This window comes from Eptatretus burgeri, chromosome 2 (assembly GCF_056783735.1).
Source record: "Eptatretus burgeri isolate ZD-2024b chromosome 2, Ebu_testis_v1, whole genome shotgun sequence".
In the NCBI taxonomy this organism is placed as follows: domain Eukaryota; kingdom Metazoa; phylum Chordata; class Myxini; order Myxiniformes; family Myxinidae; genus Eptatretus; species Eptatretus burgeri.
Window position 1 is genome coordinate 9,672,053 of NC_140962.1, and position 6,755 is coordinate 9,678,807.

Genomic DNA, 6,755 nt, shown 5'->3' on the forward strand with positions numbered 1-6,755 from the left:
GTCACATCAAGGCCACACCTACAAGCCACCACAATGAATTTAGAATTTAATTTAGCGACCATGAAAAAAAAAACAACTAAGTAGCCCATGTTCATCAGGAGGTCCAATTTGGTGTATTTGTCAATTGGCCCACGCATTTGTGCATATGCCTGTTGTTGTTATAATGGTTTTGGTGACAGGCTTGGGATCCTAAGGTCATGATTTTACATCCTTATCCTTTGAATTAACACCAGGTGGGGTTGACTCAGCCTGTTATCCTTCTGAGGTCAGCAAAACGAGTACCAGCTTGCTGGGGTGATTGAGCCATTTGAGTACCCTGTCAGAGTGGTGACCTGTCCAAGATTGTGCCCAATAACACAGGAGACTGCTTCGGCAACACCAATGCTCTGCACAGAGTATGGTCCCCAATTGAATGGAATGGAGTTGGTGTTACACACACACACACACACACACACACACACACACACACACACACACACACACACACACACACACACACACACACACACACACACACACACACACACACACACACACACACACACACACACACACACACACACACACACTTTTATTTATAATGTGGTGAAATGAAAGTTGTTTTGTACTAGTCTGAGAGAGATAAACTGACCTTTTATCACATCCTGAAAGTGGCATGATTCATAAACTAGACCTGATTTTGGAGAAAAACAAACAATCAACTTCAGCAGATGAAGAAGACAAATTACTGTAAAAGCATAGCCCTTGGAGGGGGGATGATATGTGCCATGTAATTACGTGTTACCAATAGACGACACCAACTGTTCTACATTGCGTGTAATATGGGTTTCTTGGAAAAAAAAAAAATCACATTTACCTTTTTATGGTGGAACAAATTTTTCACATGACCTGGTGGATGTGGCCAACACGTCCACCATTCGTATTTAAAGTTGCAAGATTGATCGTTTTCATTCTTTGTCGATGAATTCAGCTTGTAGCTGAGAACACTCAAACCCTTCTTTCGTAACGAATTTTCTGAGCCTGTGTTACTGTGATCTCACCAGATCAAAATCCTCAGGTTCTTTAATTATAAACCTTAGTGTGGATAAACGAAACCAAATCAGGAAAATGTTTTTAAGAACTTTATTATGGTAGCTGTAAGATTTGTTGAGGAAATAAACAAGTTAGGGGGCAGGATGTATATGTGATTGACCTGTCGACGATTGCAACAGCTCAGTCACCTCCACATCATAATCAGATTCTGTATATAATAATAATCATCATAATCGGTCTTATTTATCGGCACCTCCAGAGATTTTTTTTTTCAGGGTGCTGTGACACACAGCCGCTGGCGTACTTGTATCCAATTATCTACAACTGGAGTTGGACCTTCAATTCCACATTCCTGTAAAACCACATTTACCATTTCTATTTGTGAATGACGACCACTAATTTGATTTCTGGTATGCTGTCCCAGAAGCAAGAATCAGTGGTACTTTATTCCCAGAATCAGTAACGGTCTGAACCTCACTGCCGACCTCATCTCGATAATGTTTAATACCAATATCGCCTTGTTGCACAATTTGGGACACATTAATGTCCTCTACTACAATGGTTTCATTGCCTTCATTATGTGAGGAACCATCACAGGGACACTGAGACACTTCTTCAGCGACAGTATCTCTGTGTTACACAAACTTTGTTTGCCGTACTATTTGGGTTATTCGTCATTGGTGCTCTTCGTTTTTTTGTTACAGCTACAGATTCATTCATTCATCGCTTCACTATGAATGACAACATTTAGAGGATCAGTTAAACCTCTGGGCGCCTCCTCACTGGATTCAGAAGGCACCAGGGTGGTTTCTTTTTCACATTCTATGTTGTTGTGGCCTGTTTCACCATACTTCACACGAGATGTTTTGGGATAAAACCTTTTAACATTACCAAACGCCATACAAAGGAAGCACGTTAGAGTGACTGATGATGTATAATATGAGACCCGCGATCATCTTGGGTTACTCATAAAGAGATATGCAAGCTCGTATCATATACCCACTATCCGGGAGAACTATAGATAACTGTCATCTGAAAATTATGACTTGTTTCAACTGCTCATTATGGCACACGAGTGGAATCATATATATATATATATATATATATATATATATATATATATATATATATATATATATATATATATATGTATATATGTATATATGTATATATATATGTATATATGTATATGTATGTATGTGCAGGAGCCCGTGGAAATTCTGCGTATTGTCCAGTGTTTCTAACATAACATAACATCCAATTTCAATCATAACACACATGGCACATTGCCAAGTGTTTCAAAATGATGTAAAAAACTGTTTTTACCTCTGCCATCAAAGGTGGAAGGAGGTTATGTTTTCACCCCTGTCTGTCTGTTTGTGTGCAGGATATCTCAAAAAGTTGTGGAGGGATTCAGATGAAGCTTGGTGGACAGGTTGGGCGTGACAAAGTTATTTGATTTTGGTGAGGATCCGAATCCGTATCTGGATACGAGAATTATTTAATTTCAAAAGTGATTCTTCACCATTGAGAGATGGGACCAAAAATGATATATAGCATGATATTTCAAAAATGTATTGGGCCCAATATGTTCTCATGGACCAGACATTGCATGGTGGAGGTATGTTCTCTACCGAATGCCCTTCTAGTTGTACCTGTAACTTACTCATGCGAGAACTTCACGGTGGATGACATTGTGTGTGACCATTTTGCCTTGGTGTTTGCCTTGTTTCTCGGTGTCAATAATTTTGACTCGAACATCTGTAAGGGCCCTTCCTCATGAAAATTCCACATACAGTTGGCCATGGGTGAAGACTGGCTGAGGTACGTAAATGCCAACCTTGTCAAATGTCTGGCCTTGTGCCTTGTTGATTGTCATCAAGTAAGCGAAGAGTAGGGGAAACTGAATTCTCTGTGAAGTGAATGGCAAGTTGGTGTCACTCGAACGAGCTTTACTCAAGGTAGGAGAACCCGATTTTCAGAATTCGGCCGAGAAGTCAGTTTCACTTCAATACAGTTTTTCACTTCAATCCGGGGCGACGGAGCACGGACCACTCGCTCGGGGCGACGGAGCACGGACCACTCGCTCGGGGCGACGGAGCACGGACCACTCGCTCGGGGCGACGGAGCACGGACCACTCGCTCGGGGCGACGGAGCACGGACCACTCGCTCGGGGCGACGGAGCACGGACCACTCGCTCGGGGCGACGGAGCACGGACCACTCGCTCGGGGCGACGGAGCACGGACCCGCTCGCTCGGGGCGACGGAGCACGGACCCGCTCGCTCGGGGCGACGGAGCACGGACCCGCTCGCTCGGGGCGACGGAGCACGGACCCGCTCGCTCGGGGCGACGGAGCACGGACCCGCTCGCTCGGGGCGACGGAGCACGGACCCGCTCGCTCGGGCGACGGAGCACGGACCCGCTCGCTCGGGGCGACGGAGCACGGACCCGCTCGCTCGGGGCGACGGAGCACGGACCCGCTCGCTCGGGCGACGGAGCACGGACCCGCTCGCTCGGGGCGACGGAGCACGGACCCGCTCGCTCGGGGCGACGGAGCACGGACCCGCTCGCTCGGGGCGACGGAGCACGGACCCGCTCGCTCGGGGCGACGGAGCACGGACCCGCTCGCTCGGGCGACGGAGCACGGACCCGCTCGCTCGGGGCGACGGAGCACGGACCCGCTCGCTCGGGGCGACGGAGCACGGACCCGCTCGCTCGGGGCGACGGAGCACGGACCCGCTCGCTCGGGGCGACGGAGCACGGACCCGCTCGCTCGGGGCGACGGAGCACGGACCCGCTCGCTCTGAATGACCTGGCGGGCAAAGCGTCAGCAGTGAGTGAACGATTCGCACAGAAGAACGTAGCGCGGTTCCGCTATCGACTGAAAGGTATTCGGCAAGTGGCTTAAGCACTCATGCAAGTACTCCAATTAAATGGTAGATACGGAACTGTTGGCCAGGCTGTCGCTGAATATCATCTGGGTTCCCTTTAACGTTAAAGCCAGTCTTCAAAATGCATGCAGTAGTTCATGAAATGAAATCATCATCGCAGCATTTGAAAGCCTTTATTCCTGAGCAGGGGTCAGCTTTTTGGAGGCTCCAATCTCTTCTTCTTCTTCCTCTTTCGGCTTGCTCCTGCTAGGGGTCGCCACAGCGGACCAACTGTCTCCATTTTGCTCTATCCTCCACATCTTCCATTGACACTCCAACCACCCGCATGTCCGCCCTCACCGCATCCATGAACCTCTTCTTTGGCCTTCCTTCCTCTTTGGCTCCAATCATGGTACCCTTTATTGTGGCAATGTTTTTTTTACGGCCAGATGCCCTTCCTGACGCCAACCATTTAGTCGCCTTCGACCCTGCAGGGATAATTACCAGTATATTGGTGCTCATTTCGCTGACCCTCGGAAGGATGACAGGCTGAGTCAACCCCCCTGATGCTAGCTCAGCGGCCAGCGGGGATTGAACTCAGGACCCCGGGGATCCCAAACCACCGCCTTCACCACTAAGCCACACCAGGCTCATAGTTAATGAAATTAATTCGTTCAAATAATGACTTTATCCACAAATGAGATGCAGCAAAATGCAGAACAACCCTGGAGACATTGCAAAGTTCAATCGCCCATGAAATAAATGTTGCAGATAATCCACCATCTTGTCTGCTCCTCTCTGCACGCATCACATGGTACATCGGTTCTGGGTCCACGCAAATATTATAACATTTTTTAAAAACGTCTTATTTTTAATTTTTTTTAATTTTTTTTTTTTTACCAGATTTGCTTTGATTTCCACGGAGGTTTCCTCACAAAACCTCCGAAAATATACACAGATCTGGCAGACTCTATGGATAGGCAGTCCCTCTGGGGGACAGGGTGCAAGGTCTAGCAGTGAATGCATTAAATCGCATAGCTCAATGAAGCTAGTTAATTTTGGCACGTTCCTCAATATTTTGTTCCCTCAATATAATTCTCCAAACAGAAGAAAAAGATAAGTTTAATGCTTTGGAAATTTCACATTTTCTTGCATATCTATGGAGAAGGAAGGAATTTAGCCTAGCTTGCTAAAAGTCAATAGGTATATCGGCTGAGTTATAAAGACTCAATATTTCTTTAAATTATCAGATTTCACAACAGATTTCGACACTTATTTGGTCCGGACGATATCTATTCCTCAAAACCAAAATAATATTTCACTAATATACCTTAATTAGTCCGTGAGAGTAGATCGTGGAAAATCGTATCATATAATGCATGAAATCACTTCCAGCTCCTAATATGAAAACTATAATACTTACAAAAGTTATGTACACAAGAATTCATAGATATGATGAACAGGCATTCAATTATAAGAGTGACGAAAGTGAAAAAGAAAACTTTTTATCGTTAACAAATCATTGCGGCCTGTTCCAAGTCAAGGCATGGTTGAGTAGGCTAAAAACATGGCAGCTTCAGACCTCAGCAAGGTTACCCAGGAAATGCCTTAAGACCCCAGAGAGCGAGGTGGCTGAGGATTGCCTGATGAAGGATAAAATTAAATAAGGCCGATAATTATCTTCAAAGGGGGTGTTTAATTAACCCAAACATCCAATTTTCACTCTTGCACTTCCTTGGAGTTTTCTTCGTATGCATGCAACATTTCAAGCTGCAAGGTTTTATAGTTTTGGAGTTGTGGAAGAGACGCACTGACACACATTGACATTTATTGGTAGCGAACGCAGTGAGCTTCATACTTAACGCATGCACATGAGAGAATAGGAAACAACAACAACAACAACAACACAATACCCTGGCAATTGTGAATCCGTGTTGTTGGCTATGACCCTTTTGCTTCTGTTTTTTTTTTTTGTTTGTTTGTTTCTGGTTTTTTGGGTTTCCGGTTTTTGTCATGGGGAATGATGCATGCCGGGAGATAAAGGCATCGTCGGAGACATGAAAGACCCAAATAATATCAGACATGGTTTATATTTCCTCCACTGATTTTAATAGATATCTCCCGCATCATCAAAAAATAATTTTTAATCGTGATTTACGTTATTCGATCGCTGATCCCGAATCCAGGCCGAAGTAACTGGAAATTGCGTATACAGTTGTGAACAAGTTATAGGTAAAGTCGGAAGTGAATGCAAGAAGAATACCACATTCGCTTCTAGTATTTATTTTTTTAGATGAGATCCTGTTCTAGGCAGTGTAGTTGACGTTGTGAAAGTATTGTTGAGGTAATATATATTTTTTAGATGAGATCCTGTTCTAGGCGGTGTAGTTGTCGTTGTGAAGGTAATGTTGAGGATTTTTTTTTCAGATGAGATCCTGTTCTCGGCAGTGTAGTTGTTGTTGTGAAGGTAATGTTAAGGTAATATTTATATTTTCATCGCAAAAAGACTTTAATTTGATATATTTAAGAAGCGAATGTAAGAAGAATTCTATGTTCGCTTCTAGGCTTTGCCGATTCCATATTATAGATAAGTGTAAGTGTATTTCCTTAGTGAAATGAGTGTTAGTTGCTGGCCAAAAATATGAAACATCCAGTGTTTAAACCTTGGATGTATGATGTTTTTGTTTTTTGGAACATATTTACTTTGATTAATTAGGCATGGATATAAAAAATAATTAAAAATATATTTCGTATTCGATCCTGTGTGTCAATCGTGTGGGAAAGTACTCAAACTGTACCATTTGGCATACATCGAGTTCTGCGAGCCATTTTGAAAATGTTATACATTTCG